Source organism: Paramisgurnus dabryanus, chromosome 6 (assembly GCF_030506205.2).
Source record: "Paramisgurnus dabryanus chromosome 6, PD_genome_1.1, whole genome shotgun sequence".
Classification (NCBI taxonomy): domain Eukaryota; kingdom Metazoa; phylum Chordata; class Actinopteri; order Cypriniformes; family Cobitidae; genus Paramisgurnus; species Paramisgurnus dabryanus.
Window position 1 is genome coordinate 12,340,900 of NC_133342.1, and position 25,085 is coordinate 12,365,984.

The 25,085-nt window shown below is 37.8% G+C and overlaps 1 long non-coding RNA gene across 1 annotated transcript; it reads left to right on the top strand.

Annotated features, from left to right (window-relative positions):
- Window positions 1-955: 955 nt before the first annotated feature.
- Window positions 956-24,492, top strand: LOC135747171 (uncharacterized). The gene is made up of 3 exons (XR_010531725.1): window positions 956-1,043; window positions 1,215-1,301; window positions 24,425-24,492. It is a non-coding gene; the product is annotated as an uncharacterized lncRNA (long non-coding RNA).
- The last annotated feature ends 593 nt before the right edge of the window (window positions 24,493-25,085 follow it).

Sequence of the window (25,085 nt, forward strand, 5' to 3'; positions counted from 1 at the left end):
ATAAAGGCTAGATGGCTCGCCCGCCCTGCTGGCCAATTGAGTGGAACGTCTGCATTTTGGCGGCCATCTTAGGACAGGGCGCTCGCTCACTCCTAGCATTGAGTTTTAATGATGCAGGTACTTTTAAATGACCATAACTTGCTTAATTTTTTACCGATTTTCAAACGGTTTGGTTTATTATAAACGTCAAAGATGTAACTATGACACTGCATACCTATACTAAAAATATATAAAAAAATCATGAAACATGTCAAAGCATCCAGTATTATAGCCACGTTAATAACGTTTGTAAAAAACCAAACCGTTTGAAAATCGGTAGAAAATTGAGCAAGTTATGGTCATTTAAAAGTACCTTCACCATTAAACTCAATGCTACGAGTGAGCGAGCGTCCTGTCCTAAGATGGCCGCCAGGTGATGCCATTAGGGACTCAGCGGTAAGCCATCTAGCCTTTATACATATCTATGCAACGGATGATGTCACATATTCACATTTTGGTTGACCAATTGGCGGAGAGGTGCGTCTAGCGACCGCCCACACGTCACAACGAATTTTAGAGTGGTTTATTCGTTTTTTACCAAAAAACAAAAAAACGAAAAATCAACCCGAAATCTCGTTTTTCGTCTTTCGGTAAAAAACGAAAAAACGAACAAAGGGGCCGTTTTCTCGTTTCTGCTTACTTCATTTGAAGTTGAAAAACAAACTATCAAAAGGTACACGGACCACCCATACATCATCAAGACGTCGTATTTCAGAATGTTTACAATTATAAAGTTGACTGTTATTTTTAGTAATCATAAATTGTTGTAATATGCTTATGCGAATGTAATGCTCAGTTAACTTAAATAACCAAGGCATTACGTATGCTGTATATGCGGCCCCCGGAGTCTGCAGCCTTGAGAAACGGCAATAGATTCAAATTCAGTGGTCGCGCTCAGAAGAATCAAACAGGAACACAAAATCGAGTATGTACTTGACTCGACTCTCATCATCACTGATGTGAGAAAAGAACGGCAGCTGGATGTGAAAGTAGGAAACTTACTGGTAAGTTGCATTTGAATTCAGCATCAAAAGTGTTGTAGTTTGTTCTTACAGGAGGATTGTTGAATTTAAAAGGTGCGTTGCTTGAGCATTCATTGTCGTGTTTTGTTGTTTGTTTTCCTGGCTTCGTGTGTTGTAATGCCATTTGTCTTTGCTTGCTTCTATCTTTCGTAGGCCTACTTTGAAAAACTAGCAAATGTGTGCCATGAAATGACTGCACGACTGGCCCCAGTATCAACTGTTGAGGTTATTGTTGATAAGGTACTGTTTATTATTTTATGTTTTTTCATGTAATGTACCAGGAAAAATTATAAATAGTAATTTAATGCACGCACGCACACACACACACACACACACAATTTTTGTGGTTTGTGAAGACATGATATATTATGTATAGTGTGCATGCAGACTACACAATGGTACAATTTTCTACATTAATTGGTCATAAAAAAAATTGATCCTACCTGTTCTGCACCAGCTTTCTGGTCTCTGTGCTCTTTATCTTCATGACTGAGTTAACAGACCAGATATTTCACATAATATATACATTTTATCTGTTTAAATGTTATTTTTAGTCATAATACCCTGTGTGGCTCATCTTGTTTACTTCACTTTCTCTAGCATTTTCTATCACCTTATTGTGCTCCTCTCCATCTTCATTTCTGAGTAAATAGACATTTTATAAGGTTAACTTTCATTAAACTTAACTATTTGCATGTATATATATAAAAAAATGACCAAAAAAAAAAAAACACTTTTAAAAAAGTGCTTGATTGTTACAAATAACTGATTTTTAAGCAACTCTGTCCATCATATGGAAGTCAGTGACTTATGGATGAAATGATATCTGGATGAAGAGTTTTCTATGATTACATGCTGTCTGATACAAGCTGCTCGTCTACCTTTAACAGAGAATGAGGTGATCAGCAGGTTTGGGTTTGGTGGTGGAAGGATCAGTTAACAATCTTAACAATCCTCTTAATTTTTCTCAAAAGAAAATCAAACACTTATTGATTCATTAAATCAGGGAAGCTTAAGATATGAACATTCATATTTATATTACAGGTCTCTGAGAACCCAAACAAATGTTATATTTTTTATGTAAGATATAAACAAAAAGTTTAAAATGTTGTTCATCTTCAGTTCTCGTAAGAACAACAAACATTCATTGTTAGATTTTTCAATCAATTTAAATACCCTTGGGGTCTCTCAAACCTCTAAGAAAACAAAAGCATGAAGCAAAACACAGTTTAAACCTAATCATGTTGACACTTGCTCTGTTACACTTTAGTTTGTATTTAATAGTGAAACAAAATACAAGAGTGTTTACATATTAAGTTAGTTGGATAGAATGATAATATGCGATTTTGTGGGGCTTATTTGTATAATCGATACTCATCTTATTCACCTAAATGAGAGAATCAATATCACTTTGGGAGCTAAAGCCTATCTTTATACATGATTCTCACACTTCAAAGCATGTTCGAATAGAAATAGAAAATGTGATTGTTTCACAAGCAGAACTTTCATAGTGTTGTTTTAGGCTGTTTAAACGTCAATGATGTAGGCTAGTGAAAAATTTCATGTACACACCACATCGCTGTCAAAAAGTTCTGCATTTACACGGATCCGCAAAGATGACTAAATATGCTGTGTTAAGTGTGCCAGGCCAATTTATGGCGATCTTACCTTGTAAAGAAGCACTACATGTAGGCTATTCTTCTACGGAGTAATACATACAAACAATCACAACACTGACAGCATATAGAGCGGGTTTGTTCAAATGGCTGATGAGATAGGTTTATTACTAACTAAGTGACCCTGGATTATAAGGCTCAAAAATGTTGTAAACTTTGTTGGAGTAGCATTACTAAAAAAATTTTTTCACAAATAAAAATCAAAAGTTGTAACTGTTAACATAGTTGATACTGTATGCATGATTTTTGAAAAACACTTTTGAAAAGGGAGTCAGGCCGAGTACCAAAACACACTTATAGCCTACTTAGTAGTTGTGTCTACTAACTATCATTGTTGCCTGGGTTGCGTATTTGTAGGGCGGGTCTATCATAAGAAGGTCCAGATTCTATTGGGGTAGGGGCATATTTGTTTAGGTAATTTTAAATGTCAACATTAGCTTTCAGAGATCATGCACCCCACCTTTAATGCACAATAAACAAACATAAATAACTTTATTGGCATTAACAAATATTAATAAATCGCAAAAAACTGTATTGTTTATTGTTAGTTCATGTAAAAGGGGATAGTTCACCCTCATGTTGTTCTAGGCCTGTATGAATTAATTTTTCGGCGATTCCACAGTTCCTCAAGGGGTGTAATGAACAATATAGATCGTAAAATACCCAGTTGTTGTCATTTTTTTATTTTTAGTTCACTGTTTTAATAAAGTTATTTTTATCCCACTAAGCTTTGGCATTATCGTGTAATGAGACTTTATTTTATTTCCATCCCCAGAAATTGGGGATGTCAGGGTGAGACATTCAGTGCATCTGGGTTTCTTTCGTTTCTTTCCTTTCCTTAAATAAAATCTTGAATTTTGGTGCATTACATTTATATTGGTGTGTCTTCTATAAGATGCTACAACTACTCATGCTGCATTCACACCAGCTGCGGTTGAGGCGTCAAGCGCGAGTGATTTCAATGTTAAGTCAATGTGAAGACGCATTGACGTGCGTCTGGGGGTCTCGCGGCGCGAAGCGATTGCGCCTCATTTGCACGTGAATTGAGCGTTGCCGCGGCAAACACGCAAGTTGAAAAATTTGAACTTTGGCGGAAAAACACGCCATGTTAACCAATCAGGAGCTTGCTCTAGTAGTGACGTGATTACAGGAAGCGAGCGGAGTCACAGAAGCCTATGGAAGGCCCTCCCATGACACAAATTTCCACGTGAATGTCTTGATGTCTAGAATGTCACGCACGAATGAAGCGAGTAAACTCAAAATGTTCAAGCGGCAAACTAGACATGATTTTGACGCCTCAAACGCGTCTGGTGTGAACCCACGGTAACACTGAAAGTCTAATTTCCTTAATCCACCACGATGCAATGGAAACAATAACTAAAGTTCGTAACTCCTTCTGTCCAAACAATTACGAACGTTAAACTAAACAGAGATATAATTTTCCATGTAAATCTATCAGTAGCAAAACGATAATACTTCTTGTTTGGGTTAAATTCTCAATTTCTTTGGTAATTGTTTCCAGTTTTTATAAACACTACCCCACTTTCCCTTTGCGAAAATGTTTTCCAATCTTATCTCAGAAACAAGAACCGTGAGCATCACAGTCAGCACAATATAATGTAAATGTAAAGGTTCTTTGTGTTTTGTTGTTTCATGTTTATGTCTGTGGTCTAGTGTTGCTTTCGTCAACGAAAAGTATGACGAAATATAGTCGTCAACGAACCTTTTTCACGTGACGAAAACGAGACGAGACGTAACGAAAATGCTGGTCATGTGACGATGACTATAATAAAATGTATAATGCAATATTGTTGACGAATAAAAACGAAACTAAAAGTGGTTTACAAAATAAAAACTAAGCTAAAATGTCTCTTCATTTTCGTTGACCAAAACGAGACGAGACGAAATGTTATAACGTTGTTTCGTCTTTTACCCATCTCAGCATATCCGCGCCCCCACCACCTGACTGCAGGTGATCACGTGTGTTGTTGGCGCTGCGTAGATCAATCAAAACATGAAAGTACCGCGAGAGTGAGTAGAAAGCATGCGGGGCAGTCTGCTCTCGCGATGCTTTGATATCATACGCCTCCATTTGCACGTTAATGGGCATTTCCAACAGTGTACGCGGCAACCGCGAGACATGCGGAAAGCGGAGAAACGGGGGCGGTTACAGTATGGCGAGTGGGTCCACAAGCCTTGCTCGTGCACCTAAGATCCTCTCCCTTTTACGGACACGACTCTTCATGGCAGTCGCTGTTGAAGATAAACACATTTCCACTAAATGCTGCACAAAACGCTTCCACTACATGAGAAACGCTGTAGCCGCGCGGCGATTCCGACCGGGAAGATGCAGCATTCTGGCTCCAAATGTAAAAGAAAAGTCCAAAATAAATCCCGTGCATCACTTTCAGGTCAGTTCAACAAGCCTGTTAAAATCTATAGCTTTGATTGCTGACACCACCAGTATAACAATGTAAAAATGTATATCATGTAACAGTTGTTTAAATGACATTGTGCTGCGTTGCGTTTTGAAACATTGTAAATCTATGCTAAAGACATTCGTTGTTTTGTATATGCTTAATAACTACACTTATTTATTATTTAAATAAACAAAACATACTTCGCTGAATACTTGAGTATTAAATCAATCAAACACCTGTACTGTTGAGAACATAACCATACATACCAACTTTGCTTTTCTTAATAGACATCTGATGTTTTCTTAAAGCTGACTTTTAATTTACTTAGAAGAAAAACATTTAGTAATTCTCCAAAATTGCTTGAATTTATACTGACATTTAAGATCAGCTTTGTCACATTAGATTAAGCCAAAGTCCATTAGGTACACTGGTGGTAACGTACAGATGCAGAAATATAAACTATAATAATATATAATTACATATGTATGATTGTAGTTTGTGCTGCTGTCAAAATACAATTATAAATGTTAACAATAGCATATTTCTATTCTCACACATACTATAGTTGTGTGTGACCCATTTGACCTTGTGTGCGTGTGTGTTTGCTTAGACTACTTTTGTTTTGATTATGTAGACTTTTATGTAGACTCTTACGAACAGTCAAGTCACTCACTCATAGTAAAATAAATATCTATTCAAATCAGAGCATCTTCCATGTCTGGAATGGATGTATTCTTGGGTCTATAAGGTAACAATATAACTTTTGTTTGAAATGGGTTTGGCTAAAAGAAAATATTGTTTTGTCTATAATACTATTAGGTCATTATACTATATGGGTTAAATAGAATTGGATTACTAAAAAGAGACTAAATACAATATCACTGACTAAAACTAGACTAAAATGTCATCAGTTTTCGTCGACTAAAACTAGACTAAAATAGTAATGGATAAGTCTGACTAAAATAAGACTAAAATGGCAAGAATTTTAGTCGACTAAAACTTGACTAGACTAAAAAGAGTATGACGTGACTAAAACTAATAAAAACTAAAATGACAGCTTGACACAAAGACTAGACTAAAACTAAAATGAAAACAGGCTGCCAAAAACAACACTACTGTGGTCTTGTCATGGATTATCTTACATTTTTGGATGAATTAAACTACAACTATCTGTGCTTGGATCCTGCGATCACATTTCATGTCTGTACAGCACATTACAGTGAAACAGAACTTAATATTTTCCCAAATGAGAAAAAATTCCTTAATAGATGCAGAATAAGAATGCGGCATTAAAGAGCCCAGGCTCACCAAAAAACAACAGTGGTCTGGGTGGACCAAAAGGAAGAAAGGCTTTTTTAAAATGGCAAATCAATTACTCATTTGCCCGGCTCCTCTGATTAATTACCCAGCACTTAATGTTTTTAATGACTTTGTGGACTAACTGGACTATTTAATCACCCGCAGCTCAATCCACAGGCAAATGCTGACTTTTCCCATTCCATCACGGATGGAGACGCCATCGGTCGGCATCCATCACTCTTCCCCTCCCTCCACCTGAGCAGTCATTAATGGAGAAAGTGGTGTGATCCGACTGCAGATCGGTCTTTCGTGGTTTTGTTAGAGAAATTGTAAACATCCCAGTAGTCGTTTGTTGGTGTGTGTGCGTTTGCTGTCTAATAAATAGTGGGCGGCTCTTGTCTGAAATGCAACACTGCTGTTATTGCTGCCGCTGTTTGTTTCACTTATGGGCGGAAAATCCAGCCACCAATAGACTCTAGACATTCCAGCTGCCAGGATCTGAAAATGATATTTTAATAAATGAACCTCGCTGTTTTGTTCGCGGAGCGTTGTGGTGTTTTGTATCATGAAAGCAAAGCTCAAGCACTTGAACGGCTTAGCCTATAGCTACGTGGCACCAGGAGTTTTCATTTATGTGGTATCATATAAATACATTTCTATTTGTTTTTGCTACAGGTATGTGTTGTGAGCAGGTAGATAATGAAATCCCGGCCTGTCATGGGCGAAACAGAACAGGATTTGGCTAATCCATCCATATTCTGTTACATAAAGACATGGGGAGGATTGCAGTGAATTATTGATATCAGGATTTCCTTTTGTTTTAGGCAAATCTGTCTTGGTAACTTCGTGTGTGTCACTAACAGTGAACGGTTTAAAACAGTTTATGAATTTGGATTTTTTCTTTCCTCTGGGACCTTAGGGTAGCTTTCATTTCTTTCATGCATAATAGATAATAAATTAGGAAAAATGATCTATTGCTGTCAATAATTACAATTTGAGATATATTTGTGTGCGTGCATGCATGTATGTAAATGTATACACTGTATTTGTTTGGGGTTGCCATTGTGCATGCATATACATTTATTTGTTGTTTGTATGTACCTTGTAATCCTATGGCATGTGGGCCAAATGTCCCCACAAAAATAGTAATACTAATACCTTTTTGGTCCCTATGAAGAAAATGGCTTATAAATTATACTAAATGATGTTTAATGAAAAAGATCAAAATGCAAAAGTTTTTGTGAGGGTTAGTTTTAGGGTGGCTTAGGTAGGAATGGGAAAGGTTATACAGTTTGTACGGTATAAATGTCATTACCTCTACCTCTGAGTCCCCATAAAACATGGAAACGTGTGTGTGTGTGCATGGGTGTTTGAAGCTGTCAGGGTACCGAGATTGGCTGAGATTGGGGCTAATGAAGCAGGTTCTGCTCCATCACTTGGGCAGGTGAAGAGCGATGGCTTTAGGCACAGTTCTTTAACTCAGCGTTCTGCTCAAGGTTACCAGACCTTAATGTATTTAATGCTCCATAGTACCAGACAGAAATGGGCAAATATATCACATAAACCCACACCTGTCAGATGCTCTCCTTTCAATAGCTCCCCTAAGAAAATCTACTTCTTGTTTATATAGGGAGACTCGTGTTTGGAAAAGGTCTCGGATGGTAAATAATTGATGAGATTTTTTTGTTTAATGAATTTCACTGGTTAAATAACATTTGGAAGGTCGAGGAGTAATATGTAATATTTCCAACACTATTGACATAGAATAAATTTCATTTTATATCTACTTAAACAAGATCACATGCAGTAAAGCACATGGGATGATGTTAAAATTTAGGCTATTGCTTATAGTTTTTCGACCATAGGCAATGAAAGATATTTTAGAAACAAATAAGCACTTGTATTAATGTCTCTATGTTTTTATATTTACATTTAAAATTTTTGTGAATGCCTGCAACGGCATTTAACACTTGATACACAGCAATAGAAGAACATTTTTATTCATAATAGCAAACTCATAATCACATCTAGACAGATAGGCTGTTTGTCTTTATTTAGTTGAAACAAGCTACATAATGAAAATGGACTTAATTGTTTTCTGCTTTGTTGTGATGCTGGAGTCAGACAAGCTGATTGCTTATCAGACAGGTTTTTATTTTAACAAAAGGCAGCAGAATCACTTTGACCGTAAGGAGAGGAACCAAGCTGAACATTAACAGAAAGTAAGAAAGTATCTGCATGTGCTGTTTAAAGGACAGGAAAAAGAGTTTTAGTCTGTCTGGTCTGGAGTTCTCGCTACTGGAATTTTTTTGGTAGTGATTTATAGTAATTTTCATTAAAAAGTAATTAACTGTCACGCAATGTATAGCTCAGAAGTTTGTGTACGTTTAAATCTTTTATTATATGTCTTAGCATTATTATTTGCATGAAATATATTTGCAATGCCGTCTGTTTCACAAGATGAATTTTTTTCTACTTCAATGAGGAAAGGCAGATATCTTAATACCGATCTATAAACCTTTTAATGTTACAATAAAACATATGTCTAAGCAGCAATTAAATTCACTGTAAAAAGAAAAGCAGCATGAAGGTAAAACAACTTGGTTTTGCAAGTTTATTCAGCCTACTACTTTAAGTTTTGACTCTTTTTGTTAAAGGTGACATAGAATGATTGAACAGTTTATTTATCCTTGTTCAGTGATGTGACATAGACAAAAATTGTTTTGTTTGGGTCTGTATAGAAGCTTCTCTCAGATAGCTCTATTAGGGTGGGGGATTTTAAACAAGTGGTTTTGCACCAATTTGGCTCCCCCTACTGGCTTAACTTGCAATCTCATTACTGATTGGCTGACTTTGCTGCCACTCAAAAAATGTAGCCAATTATTTTAAAGTGGAGGGGCAGTTAGATGCCTGTGATGTCATAAGCATCAGTTTTTCAGATTGGGACGTTTTTTGGCTGACATTTCTAAAAGAGGAATTTCTATGAGACTGAGATGTTTAGCATGTCTAGCACTTTTTGTATGTTCATGAATGCGGGTAAAAAATGTTTTTTTCATTCTCTGTCCCCTTTAAGTTGACATAACTTATTAAAACAAGTTGAAATTGTTTAACTTAATTTTAAGTTAAGGTAATATAAAAATATATGTTGATTTCATATAATTTTTAGTGTAGGCATCAAGTGTACCGTAAATTTGATTTCTTAAGTTCAAAGTGCGATAACCATATTTTTCCTGGTTGCTCCAACTTTTGCACTTTCCACTTTTGTGAAGCTAGCAAACAGGATGAAACCATTTACAATTTGAAGCAATTTCTGTAAAGAATAAAACTGAATACGTGTAAAGAAATTATTTAACGATGGGGTGCATGATTTAAAAAGAAAACTCTTTGGAAAAGAGAGTCGGGCCGACTACTCTCATTCTGGTGTAATAATCAAGGACTTTACTGCCGTACCATGGCTGCAGCAGACGCAATGATATTAAGCAGTGCCAGAAAATAGTCCCCTGCTATTGAAAGTTACCAAGGGGACTATTTTTGGGCCCTGTGTAATATCATTGCGCCTGCTGCAGCCATGGTACGGCAGCAAAGTCCTTGATTATTACACCAGAATGAGAGTATAGTTCCTAGCCATATCTGCCTAGCAAATTGCAACTTTTAATTTTCTGTTGGTTTTAGTACACGATGTAACTACAGAAGAGTCAAGTTTTAAATGGGAAAAATATCGAAACGCTAGTAATTTTTAGAGTGATGCTAATGGTCTAATCAGATTCAATGGATTATGCTAAGCTATGCTAAAAGTGGTACCGCCAGACCTGGAGATTGGCTGAATGCATTCCAAAATGGTAAAAGTCAATTATTTAACTCTAGGGGAGCTGGAAAATGAACCTATTTTCAAAAAAAGTGTGTCCATTTAATTGTTTTGACAGTATTCATTTGAATTTAAGTTTTGATATGTCGAATCATAAAGCCACTGTCTGCATCTCTCTTAAATGTTCAAAGTTTGATCCCTATGCTGGCAAAAAATAAGAACATTGTCAATCTCCACAGCCAGAGCACATCCACATTGATCTTTCAGCCATTCATCAAACAGCAGGCGAGTGGACCTCTGTCCCTCCAGCAGCCCGCGTCTCACGCACTGAGTGAGAACATTTAATCCCTGTCATGCTGGTTGTTCAAAGCAAGTGAATGCACTGACAAACCTCAGCAATTAACGTTTGAAACTAAACAGTAGATGTGCCAGAGGTTATAGCATAATCTAATTTCATGTGTTATTTTTGTCTCCCAGCACACTCCAAAGAGTCTGGCACCTATTGCCGGTGCTCCGGCGCCTTCACTTTACCTGGAGTTGTATATTCAAATGAAATTATGATGACAAGTGGGCCGCCAGACATGGATATCGCTTTCCCATTTCTCAATGAGCTGCAAATGAAATTATTCATTTTTAATGTTGTCAAAGTTAACGATTATGTTTCCCTAATGATTTGTTCCAGCAACAGAAAGACATTGATCGCACCATGGTCATTATCAGAGCGCCATTCCTGATTACATCTGATTAGACTGCAGGTAGTCGCGGACTGAAAGCGCCCGGCCGATGAGTGCTATAAAAACAGATTACCATTGTGATGAGAGACATCGACCGGGCAGCGCCTGCATTGGATATTACTGCTCATTAGTGAATAGATTGATAAAACAAAGGTGGAGGGTGCAGCTGGTTGTGCAGAGAAAAAAACTGAATGAGAAATGAAGAGACATAACTCAGTGGTATTTCTGTGTTTTTATGTGCTTTAAATGTGCCATTATGTCATCGTACTGCTTTATATGAATATGTTCATCACTTAATACCATGATTAAGTGTATATCAAAAGTCTGTGGTAATCATAACAGTACCATGGTACAGCTACAGGACCTTATAAGGGAAGTTTGAGTGGTTTAGTATTAGTCGATTAGCTCAACTGGTTGTGTTTCTGAGGGTTGTCCGCACCCTAAAAAAATAATTATGTGCGTAAATAAATATGGGCATAAACACTTGGGGGACAATAAACATAAAAATAGTTTTTTTTAAGAGGAAAAAAAATAAAGCCAAAATGGTACTACTATTACTGTAAGTATTATAGTGTTGCATCCCAGACAGCAGACAACTCCGGGTCAGATCTGCACTGGATCCGCACCAGAGCCACTGATATTGGTGTGGATCCAGTGCAGATCTGACTCGGAGTCGTCTGCTGTCTTTGATTAAGACCGTACCATTATCCTTTTTCCAAGTTTCTCTCTGGTTCTATGAAAACCAAAATATTCATTATCAAAACAATTTATTTATTGCAGTTTACCAGCACATCCTCAAAGATTACTACTCAGTATGTTTTTTATTATTATATTTTGACATTTTAAAACATTTTACTTTTTAAAACTGGAGAAAGTTTTTAATTTAGGCTTAAAATATAGAAATTATTTTAGTAAAAATCAATGTGTGTGTTGTACTTTTACACTTCTGCACACAAATCTCTGATTTAGGGGTTTTATTTAGCAATAATAAACAAAAAATCTGATTAAATCAATGTTTTCCCGACAGGAACTCCTGACATTTAAACCCAATTTACTTTTATTTTGAAAAATATCTGAGAAATCAAACTTCAGGATGTGTTATGCTGCGTTTGCACCAGCCGTGCTAGTGGCATCAAGCGCGAGTCATTTCAATGTTAAGTCAATGTGAAGACGCGTTGACGCGCGTCTGAAGGTCTTGCGGCGCGAATGAGGCGTTTAGCGCAGTGCGAATTGAGCATTGCCGCGGCAAAAGCGTGAGTTGACAAATGTGAACTTTGGTGGAAAAACGCACCGCATTAACCAATCCGGAGCTTGCTCTAGTAGTGACATGATTACAGAAGGCGAGCGGAGTCACAGAAGCCCATCCCATGACGCGAATTTCCGCGTGAATGTCTCGATGACTAGAATTTCACACGCGGCTGTCACGCGCAAGTGAAGTGAGTAAACTCAAAATGTTAAAGCGGCAAACTAGGCGCAGTAGACACGATTTTGATTCCTTAAATGCGGCTGGTGTGAAGCCACGGCTAGAGCACTAAATAACCTGTAGATTGATCAGTACTGTAACACATAAAACGAGAAACACACTGCGTTATAAGAAACAATTACCACTTTAAGAATTTACTTAACATGGTTGAAAACAGCTTTCCGGACCTAGACGTGCAAAGCGGTGAGGAAATAACGTGATATTTGTCAGCTCTGTCAAGGGTTGCACGCTTAAGATGCTGTCGTAGTTTGAAATCCAAATGTTATCAGGGCTTGAAGAAAATCACTTACTTACTTTTGTCCCGCGTTACTTTCACCCCGGTTCTCCCCTACACTGTGTTTTTTTATATTTCCCCGTCATTAACACGTTATCTCGTCAATTAAGAGAAAACATTTCCCTGCCAATGACGCTTCCCTGGCGAGTTTTTATGGTAATCTTACATTCCACTATTATCCACTAGATGGCTCAAAATAATTTAGTAAAAATCAAGTGTGTGTTGTACTTTTACACTTCTGCACACAAATTCTCTGATTAAGGGTTTTATTTAGCAATAATAAACGAAAAATCTGATTAAATAGATGTTTTTATCTATTTTTTTTATTTTTATTAAAAAGCCTTTGTCAAAAAACACACTGTGACAAAGGCTTTTGGCCAAAACGTTGGTGAAAAATGTATGGGTCTGAGCAAGTGAGTGTGTGGTCATATTTCCCTGTTACATTGTTACCAACACTTAACATAATCTTGAAAAAACTTTTAACATCGTAATTCTTTCAGAATTGATTCTATTTGGAGCGATAAAAGCACATCGGTTTCTACAAATGTTCCCTGTCAAGGCATAATGGACCAATTAGATCTCCCACTTGACAAATACAATCATGACACATCTTTGGCTTGTCTAATGGCTGCCGAAGACGTAAATTCTGACAAAACGGCCCCTAATTGTCCTCTGCCATATGAGGTCACCCGCCCTGGGACTCTGGGAAAGGCCTTGCCAATGACTGCAACAGCAATTAAAAATGACATAAAAACGGTGAGTGGCCTACATAACTCAACCCTCATTATGTTTGATACGGCTGTCTCTCTCAGTTCTGCCTTCAAAAAGCAAGCACAGATCCAGGCCACACTATGCCGTGCCCGGGCTGTTTTTTTTTTAGCTATTTTAGTGATCCTGACTCCCACCTGGGGTATCAAAGAGAGAGTCAGTGGGAGATTGGAGGAAAAGGAAAGAGAGCGAGAGGCAAAGGAAACCTTGCATGACAGATTTAATGAACACACTTGTAGGGATGTAATAAATGTTGCAGGGTGACATTGTTACATGGATGTCTCCAAAGGGAAAGACCCTTGCAGGTCCATCGTGCGACTTGCATGAAATTTTTATATGGAGTTGTGTGACAAGGAGGGCTGAGAAATGATATTCCAGCTTCCTTTGGCCAATCATGGATGGCAGGCTGCAACAGAGCCCATAACTAGAGCTGACGTGATGTATGGATTTGATATTACAGATGCTATCCAACATAGTTTGGGCTTGCCGTAATCTGACTGCTGCTTCTCTGGTCAAGTACATCGGCTTGTCAGAAAGAAATATGAAGGTAAACTTTAAAGCCATCTTGCGATCGATTCAGTACAGCATTTAGTCTTTTGTTATACTGATGTTTAATGCTCATCTCAGATGTTTTCTCACTGGCTGCCATTTAAAATAACATCCACAAACCATCCACAGTAATTGGAACACACGTTTCACAATAAGCCTAGATCCCATGATCTGTCTCTGTATCCTAGATCTTAGCTGAAAAGAAAACAGAAATCCCAGAAGCAGAATAAAGACGTATAAGAATGTGGTTAAGGCGACATCAACAACAAAAATGAATCAGCAAACCTCAGTACTGTAGCTGCTTGGGCTGGGAGATGGTACGTTAAAAGTATGAGATTATCAAAGTGTGCTTACTTAATAGGAATGTACAGAATGCTCAGTTTGTGTTTCCTTTTACCTCGGTTTTTCCCACCATAAAGAGCCATATTTTTTAAAGAGACAAAGCAATGAGATGTAAGATGTTCCATGTAATCTGTATCTTGAATATAAGTGCAAGGGTTTGTCAAACCGGGACTTGTCTGTTATACCTTGTTCACACTGTCAGTCTATATTCGATTTAGGTACATATCCGATTTTACAGACTCACTGTGCATATTGTGTATCACAATTCGATCTGTGCGTCCTGTAGCATTTTGCCGTGTTCGGGATTCTCTTCACCGTTTCTATGGCAATTTGCGCTGGCATGACAATCTTCCTTGACGTCTGATGTTGTAGAAACTATAATCCCCAATACATGGACATCATTTCGTCAGAAATGGACCGTTCCAAAGTTTGCGCTGGGGTTGCGTTTACGTGACAGCATGACATAACCAAAAATCAGAGCAGTCAGACTGAAATGGATTTTCGTAAATGCAACTCTGGATGTACCCTGAAACGCATTAGAAAAAAATGGATTTCATGCGTTTTTTGTCCGTTTACACGTTCTAAATGTGATTGGATTCCAATCGGATATGTACCGAAATCGGATTTGGACTGACAGTGTGAACAAGTTATTATACTGTAGTAATTAGACAAGTCCCAGTTTGACTTAAAGGTGCATTGTGTAACTTTTAGGAGGAGCTCCTGACAGAAATGCAGTATAATATACATAATCATATTATCAGTGGTTAGGGATGCAAAGGGGCAGAACGTTTTTTGGTAAATTTCGGGAAATTTTCACAGGGAACTTAATCTGGGGAATTGTGGAAATATTCTAAATTTGAAACTTAACAGGAATTTATGGGAATTATTTGGAAATTTATATAAACAATATCATATACAAACATAAATAAACATTAACAAATAAACATAAACACAAAATACATAATTTTTTTAAATGACGTCTTGACTGATTTAATTGTAGGGTAGAACTTTATTTGATTCTTTCATTGAGTAACACAAAAACATAATAAACATTATTGTAGTTATTATAATAGTGCTAGCTTAAATTTAGGTATTAGATTTACTGGCTAGCTGGCTATCTAGCTACTTCCTGTATAAACACATTTAGATATTTGCCAGTTAGTTGGCTAGTTTGCTAGCTTCTGTGGTAGTCAAGGCCTGGAAAATGGGAATCCCCCTTAAGTGATATATAGGATACAAGAAATTACTGTGCATGTATTGGAAGAATGGAAGTACATGCAGGAGGTGTGACCTCAATGGCCCTTCAGCAGTGTGCTATCTGAAATTCTTTTAAATTCTTTATTCTAATAAAGATTTTTTTTTAAACTGCATTTAAGTTCCCTGTAATAAGCAACTCAACAATTTTTTTTTTAAATTTCCAATTTATTCCCATGACTTCCCATATATTCCCGTTAATTCCCATTTTTTCCCGTTAATTCCCATGGAAAGTTTCCAGCATTGAAAATGAGGTATCTCCATACACCGCAGGAACGTGGAAGTCGCCATGTTTCCCTAAATGGAAAACTGCTCTGTGGTAGCGTGTTTTGTCACTATGTTGTCTCAGACGATGATGTGTTTGTTTTGTGTCAGCTACCGGAGCTTCACTATGTGTTTCGAAAGGGAGGGTTGAGCTGTGGACTGAGCTGTTGGTTGCCACTAGATAGCGTTAAAAATCTACACAGTGGACCTTTATAGTCGCCATGCAAACTGAAGTAGCGATTGTCTTATTTTTCCTGTGGTGATGTATATCTGAGTGAAGTGGCTTCTGAAATAATAAAAGGTAGGGTTGAACTTAATTCGGCCATCGATAACTAATTGTATCGTTTGAAGTTGTGTCACGTTGCTATTTGCTTATCGCTGCGATCTTTTTCTAGACTTTGCCCACCTGCCAAACCATATGATCAGAAGTAAAGAGAGATTGTTTCGAGGAGGGGAGGAGATTTGCGTTTTTAATTAAAGATTATAAAGGCACATTTTTATTTTTTTTAAATAATGTAGCTCACAGATAAGTCATTTGTAAAAAATAGCAGTTTTTCATCTAAATTTAATTGCGACTTTAAAAGACAATTGTATTTTAATGACGCTGACAGATTGTTTAATGTGTTTTTAGTTATTTGAGTTTTGCTTTATTAAAAATCGGTCAGGCTATAAGGGCTTTGAAGGCAGGGTGCATGATTTTTGAAAAACACTTTGGAAAAGGGAGTCGGGCAGAGTACCAAAACACACTTGTAGCAAATCAGCAGTATTTGCATGTATTCATATATTTACATGTAGGCTAGTTGCGCTGGGACCTATTTTCCCTACTTATAAACGTTTTGCTCTCACTGCACTAAAATCGGCAATGTTTACTTATTAGCGCTCGCTTATTAATACACTGTGGAGCAGTAAAAGAGATAATTGCTTTGTCAGTCACTGCCGGTAGCAGTTAATGTGCCTCTGTAATGACAACACTGCAGTTCACAAGAAACCTGTGTGGGCCAGGAAGACAAACGACAATCATTCACACAGTCTCATTAGAGGTGTGTATTGTTTTCTAAACACAAAAAAATACCTAAATCTTTTTTCTGGATGAGACCATCATGGTCCTGTCTGTACATGGCTTAATCTACAGCAACCCACATTTCTTCGCATCATCATGCGTACATCGCACCAGGCATAGAGACTCTGATCCTGGAAGCAGTCGGCGCCCTCACTTGCTCCGCAGACGTGGGCTGAGTGGCAATCTTGGAGCCGTGCTCGCCGGGATCAGAGGGAGAAATGGAAATGAGAGGGAAGAAGGAGGAGGTGTTGAGGAGGATGTAGAGGTGGAGAAATGTGTTGATCGAGTTCATGGTTGGTCAAAAGGGTAAACAGGGTTGAGGGGAGAGGAATGAATGCTGAAGATGTGTTTCTGTTTTTTTTCTGTGAGCTGTTGTTCTTGTTACCCATCAGATAGAGCATCGTTTTTGAAAGTCCAATGTGCTTTGGATAAATGTGTCTTTATATTGATGCCCCTTTTTGATCTTCCTCCAACTTTAAGGGGGCGTATACACCAAAGTGTTTAAACATAGCTAAAAAAGCCAGGCGATTGCCGACTGTGGGCGCTTGCCAGCATTTTTTTAGCTAAGCGTTTTGGTTGCTTTGAAACTCCTGTTTTGTTGACAAGTCGTTGAACAAAGTCATCATATGAAAAAATCTGCGAGGTAGCATTAAAAAAATCTAAATAAATGCAAATATTTTTAAAAGCAAAAAAATCTGCTTCCACATCTTCGGCCAGCTGATCTCAGCTTTATGCCTTCTAAAGTCCTGTAAACAGTCCCCATTTAAGTCCAAGAAACTCAATAATGATCTTTTATATTTTAATCCTTTAAAGAGCACCTATTTCATTGCTAAAAACAACGTTATTTTGTGTATTTGGAATACCGTATTTTTCAGACTGTAAGCTGCATTTTTTTCATAACTTGGCTGGTGCTCTGTCTTATAGTCAGGTGCGCCTTGTAAGTCAGTATGAATTAATTTTGACATTTATGAGGCAAGAGACAACATTAGCGCATACAGCCGCAAGAGTCCGCTATATGCTGCTCCTGTATTTATGTAATTCAATGGATTCAGTAATGTGGAATAACGAATCTGCGAACTTCACGCTAGTTGGCTTGTTCGGTTAATTTAGCCTATTGAACCTTCCAGGTTAGTTCTGTATGCTATGGTTTATCGTTTAAGTAACTGATAATATTACTTTAACGTAGGGACATCTATTCAGCCTGCTGTTCTGTCTGCTATTGTTTAGTTGAATAACTTGTCTTTCCAGATTAAATGTCTGTTCTTCGGCTTGGATTTTGTGAATTTTTTTTTCGCGATGAAAAAAACGCGATGTATAGTTCACTGCCACTTATATATGTTATTTCGTCTTAATGAATCCGTTTTTAATGATGGAGCTTATACTCCGGAGCGACGGAAAATATGGTAATACAATGTGTTTACGTGGTTTATGGTTAATTTTTGTAGCTCCAGATTTCACTCTCTTCCTAAAACGCACAGATTTGAAAAGCTCTATGTCTCTGTTTCGGCAGTAACAACATAAACACGCGGCTTTCGTGGTCATCACGTAACTTCCGGTAAACTCTGCGAAGAATAAATAACAACAATGTCCTTTTAAAGTAGTTTATTTATATAACAAGCAAAATAAACAACACGTAGATTACTTAGAAACCCAAAACATTTGTTATTTTCAACAAGGTATTTGTTTAAAAGTTCAATTTCAGCAACTAGTCAGACCATTAAACAAACAGAAACCGGAAGTAAAGTTCGGACCAGACGCTTATCGCATCATTGCACGTGCGCCCGATGAAACAGTCTATAGGTGCATATTACTAATGCGCTCTTTAAATAACCAAAAACAATTTTGCGCCATTGACTTTAGACCAGGTTTTTGTTGGTCTTTGGCGTACTCTATTTTAGTTGCCTCAAAATACCAATGGGCCAACAATGCGCCTGAACACATCTCGTTTTCAGATCAGAACGTCCATGGGCGCAGCAATGGGCGCAAATGCATTTGCTATTTAAACAGATTGTGATGCTGGATGTGAAAATGATAACTGCGCCGGGCAGTTAACTAGCAAAAAACACTTGCGTCACGCATTACGCTGCATTGCACCGGGTGTATGATAAATCTCATTAACTCTTTCCCCGCCATTGACGAGATATCTCGTCAATTAAGAGAAAACGCTTCCCCGCCAATGACGAGATTTTCCGTCTTTCCGCAATACCGCTTTTATCCACCAGGTGGCGCCCTTCCGCAACTTTTTAAAACCGGAAGTATTGCCCTATGGCAAGCTGCTGCATGTCCGTGTCTGTTTTAAAGATCGCTCTGGATGGGATCTCTATGAAAAGTCAGTCACAAAAATTGAATTATTTTTGCTTTTTGCTCAAAATATGGTGTTTTTGCAAAAACCTACCCATATTCAAAAGCTGATTACAAAAGAACCACTAAAGGTAGGATGAAACGGTTTTTTTTTGTTTGAAAGCAGAGGGTCTGTTCTTTCATTTGGTATATTGTATGTTTATTTATTTAAAGAAAAACATTTTCTGGAAGGCATTAAACTTTGGTGAAAATCATGAAAAACGCTGGCGCTGGCTGGCAACTTTTTTTAAAAACGCTGGCGGTGCAAGAGTTAAGCTATGAAAAAGAAACTTCTTAAAATTTTATTTTATTATATTGTAGGGAATAAATAAGGGTTATATAGGGCACGTTTTTTGTCTGAGCAGGCATAAGAAACTAAATGTTGTGTTACCCAACGCTGCATGATAGAGCACAGTACAGCTGACACTAGGCCCTGAGGAGAGGGTTTATAAAACTGATGTATAGCACGGAGGACATGCCCTATATCCTAAAATAATGAAGATTATGGGAATACCACATAACATATTCTGTGAAAACCTGTCCAAAATCATTTTTGTGATTTACTATTTTCTACATAAAATCAAACCTACATATTGTAAAAAATATTCTGTGAAAATATAACCTTGATATCTTAATACTGACCGAGAAGGGCTACGTAAAAATGTTGAAGTCAATGTGAAATCAATGGTTGAAATCAAACATTAATAAACTTTAGTCTGGATTTCACAGACAGGGTCACATCCTTGAATCTAATCTCATAAATATTTTTCTAGCTTTGGTATGGAGATAAAGAAAAAAAGAGACAATTCACGCTCACAAACAAACAGTACACACATAGTTTGTGCATCTAATACTTTTTTATTTACTTTATAGAAAATATAGCTTTTTATATAGAAAATTTCACCCCAAAATAAATCTAACATTGGCATGTTGCTTTAAACCAATATGAATGTATTTCTTATAAGAAATCAGTGAAACATGAAAAGAGATTATTAGATAATGTTAATGATATTTTAGTCTGAAAGAAAAAAGAAATTCAATGATGACTAAGATTCTGCGTAGCACGGCTTGATAGTAAATAAATGATGCTAGAATAATCATTTTCGAGTGAACTGTCATTTTAAACTCAAGTCAAGCTCAGGAAAAAGCTTTGAAAAGCAGTGCGTCTGCAATGATTACTGCTGAGAGCAAGGTCTTTTTTTAATGTTGTTGATGATGTGTTGACAGAATTCTATCAGAGCCCATTAGGAAACGGCAGAAGCCCTGGAGCTCGGAGAAGTGCAAGGTTTAGGGTCACTCAATGTGTCATTGAAATCAATCATCTTGGAAAGCTCTGTGCATCAGAGACAGACATTTTCATAAACCTCCACCCCCTGGGCACTGGCACACCAGTGAAAAGCAATGTTCTGCCCAAACTATGGGCATCATTACCCTTTATAAGTTCCTATCCACCAGAAGGCTGAGCTGACATAGCGCCTCTGGTGGCTTTGAAGGACAGGTCTGAGAAGATTACAGCGTTAATGCACATCCTCATCTAGATGAGAGAGGAAATTTAGCTATTGAAAGGATAGCCAATACCTAAAAAAGGGAGATGAGACCCTGGCCAGGATCCAGGCAAACCTTCCTTCAAGGCTGGTGTGGATGGTGACAGCAGAGTTTGCTGAAGAGTGATGCCACAGAGGGGTTTGCACACATGCCTGCATGATTCACAACCTGAGGACGGCCCAGATCTGTACTAAACCTCATCTTCCTCAACCCGCACCATCGTTACAGGTGACCTTGTGAGGGCTCTGGAGGCCCTGGTCGTAAGGTGAGGAGATAAGCCCTGGACTCGTTTGATTTAGTGGGCTGTCTACTGAAGGTTCGGCCTCCCCTGCCTGCTGTCTCTCCTAATGGATAACTTCATCACACCAAAAGTTACTTGATCCCTCCATCATGGCAGGAGTGTTGATTCATTGTTGTGTGACCCAGCTCCTTCTGTCTGTGATGGCCTTCACGCTCCTGACCTCTCCTTGCCTTTTCATGTCCTCCGGAGGGCCTGGTTATGGTCTTGCCTCGAAAGAGGGCAAACCACATGGCTACATTTCCATAAAGGTGGAATTACGAGTGCACTCAGTAATTTTTTTATGTGCCCATTGACAGAAATTACTTAACTTCTCTAGGGTTATAACTGATTAAATTAGAAAAAACACAGGTGAAAAAGTAGTATACTTCCATAATGTACTCCATTTTCATACATTAAATTTGTTCTTGATCTTAATCAGTTATGGAGCAAGTACATAAACATGACAGTTGGTTTTGAACAAAGGTAAGTACGTAAAGTAACTTGCAATTTAATGTTTTAAACAGAGATGGCGACAGAGAGGCAAATGCTGTGAATTGCAGCTTTCAACGGTCTGTTGCTCTTGACTCTTTCCCAGCCATTGACGAGTTATCTCGCAAAGACTTAAAGGAACAGTATGTAAGAAATTTATATCAATTAATCATAAAATGGTCCTGATATGTCACTAGACATTTAGAAATCATTTTCATTTCAAATACTTATATCACTGACAACAGTGGTCTGGCCAGGATATTGTCATTTAAAAAGTGGAGTTGCAGCCCTCAACTGATGTTTATGTTGTCATTTTGTGTATTGGCCACTAGTTGGGTGATTGCAGTACCAGTTTTAGCCACAAGTTTTGTTATTGCAATACCAGTTTTAGCCACAATCCTACATACTGTTCCTTTAAATCTGCTTGATTTTATGAAGTTTATGGACATGTTTTAAAGAGTATTATTATGATGCACATTAAAGGATTAGTCAATTTTCTTAAAAAAATCCAGATAATTTACTTACCACCATGTCATCCAAAATGTTGTTGTCTTTCTTTGTTCATTCGAGAAGAAATTATGTTTTTTGAGGAAAACATTTTTTTTCATTTTAATGGACTTTAAAGCAACACTATGTAGTTTCCATGTAAAAATGACTTACAGCTCCCACATGTGGTTGAAAAGCGCAACAGTGCCTGGTATCAGACACTCTTCTGCAGGCAGGGGGAGGGGCGGGGCTGTGTTTCCTACCCTCCACCGCCACTTTCAGAGTGTGCTTGTAGCAGCTAGGAGGCTGCTCAGGTTGCAGCAACAGTACAATTTGTCCAGTTAAAAGTTGTTTTATCACTGAAATAATTTTAGAGACATTATTTAAAGGTAAAAAAAACTACATAGTGTTGCTTTAATAGAACCCAACACTTAACACTTTACTTAACACATAACAGTTATCTTCAGAGTTTCAAAGGACTCTAAACGATCTCAAACGAGACATAAGGGTCTTATCTAGCGAAACAATTGTCATTTTTGACAATAGTCTTTGACAAATATGTGACCCGTCACGGAAACCAGTGACACAAGTCGGCAGCACAAGTTTCGAGAAAATGAGAAACAACGTTTTTTTCTTCAAAATTTGTGATTTTCGTTTTATTGCAGAATCTGTGAGTTGAGATCACGAAGAAGCCTCTCCATGTTTGAGATAGCAGTTTTTGTATATTTAAAAGCGTACATTTTGCAGTTGAAATCGGCTTGTTTTTCCGGAGATTCTAGCGTGCAGCGGGGGGCGTCATTGTCTGTGTTTATATTTGCATACTGTATAAGCTTGTGTTTTCGCCTCCGCCCCCAAAGGGAACAGCGTGACTACTGAATAAGGATAGTTCGCCCAAAACTGAAAATAATGTAATTAATGACTCACCCTTATGTCGTTCTATACTCGGAAGACCTCTGTTCATCTTCGGAACACAGTTTAAGATGTTTTAACGTTAGATTTAGTCCGATAGCTTTCCGTCTCCTCCATTGAAAATCTATACGGTTTCCATGTCCAGAAAGGTAATAAAACATCATCAAAGTAGTCCATGTGACATCAGTGGGTCAGTAAGATTGTGTTGAAGCATCGAAAATACAGTTTGGTCCAAAAATAGCAAGAATTACGACTTTATTCAGCATTGTCTTCTCTTCCGGCTCGAGCGTGAAGTCACGTGACTGTAGTGACGTGGCTGCCCTGTTCCTCAGACATGTTTGCTTAGTTTTATTTTTTTCCAAACCTATAGCGTGCATCTCCCCAGACTGTAAATGAAGCTCGGGAATGAAACTGCACTTTCACAATCTGTGAATAACTCAAAATGCCCCAGATCCGACTTGTCTCACTACTACTCCGTGACTGGTCACATATGCACTTTTAAACCAAAACTTCTCGTCTTCCTCCGGTCCTGAAAAACGCCATAAAGGATTTTATCGTGTATCTCTTATTTTTACATTTTCTTTTTTCTTTTTTATATATTGTTTTTATGATTTCTGTGTAAAGCACTTTGAATGACCTCTGTGTATGAAATGTTCTATACAAATAAACTTTCCTTGCCTTGCCTTTGAAACTCCGTTGAAAAAAACTGTTAAGTGTTGAGTTAATTATTAAGTGTTGGGTTCTATTAAAGTCGATTAAAATGAGAAAAATCCTGCAATGTTTTCCTCAAAAAACATTATTTCTTCTCGACTGAACAAAGACAGGTGGTGAGTAAATTATCTGGATTTTTTTTTAAGAAAATGGACTAATCCTTTAAGGTTGTCACATCGATATCGAACGAAATTAAGTCACAACCTCGAACTTCGAATTAAAAAATGGAGTCGCCGATGCTGCCATGCCCCCATGTTACATCCGGTTGGCTTGCCAAGCAGAAAAAAACACACGTGTTGAGCACTGCGAGTCAACCTCCTCTAACTTCGCTAGCTACAGCAGTTAAAATATAGCATGGCAGATGCAGGAGACACCACGCGAGCTGCTCTTTACATGGGAAACAAAAAAACAGCAAGCGTCTCCCGCCTTCAGCTGAACTCAATCAGAGCTCGCACGCACGCGTGCAACAGCAGAGCGCTGTCTGCGACAGGATCGGTCGTTTCTCTGAACTGAGATCTGTTTAAGTTTCACAACAACTTATTTCAGTTGCTTAAGAGTTTTGAAAACAGCATTTAAACATGACTTACTGGGGTATAGTCTCACAATCTTGTCCGACGGTAATAAAAGCGCATTTTTAAGGTGCAATTTACTGACAGGAATGTTTCGTTTTATCAGGTATGTGCGTGTACCATATTTTTCCACTGGCAGCATGACTAACAGGGCAGGGCATCTCCGGGTTCAAGGTAAGATATTATATTTCATAAAAGTCTAGTCTAAAAATGGCATAGCAACCTTAAAAAAAAAACGAGAATCAAACCGTGACCTTAGAATCGAAAATGTAACCGAATCGAGGATTTGGAGAACCGTGACACCCCTAGTGCACATCCACAACGGGAGTTAAACTTTCTGTCCAATTAGTATTTAACTTGGTTTAAGTCTTGCATTTTGTGCAGATATATGCACATTGTATAATACATTTATGTTGTCTTGATACTGACTAATATTATGTAGAGTGCGTCATATAGAAAGCGCTTCAGTTTGTGTCTATTATCCCTTTTGTTTCACTTCATCCCGCAGCTTTTCCTGTTAAAGGTTTTTGTACGCCACACCCCTATGATTGCCCCGCCCCTAATTAATTGAGTAATTGTTTTTCAGACCCACGGATTAATCGAAATGAAAAAATGACATGCATGCACATCCCTAGCTCTTACACAACTTATAAAACACTAAAGTATGCATGGATTCAAAAACAGTAAAAACTCTGTATGTTTTCATTATCATTCTGAATCTGATCTCTAACAAAAGTCCTTTACAAAGGAATGCAATTATCTTCTTT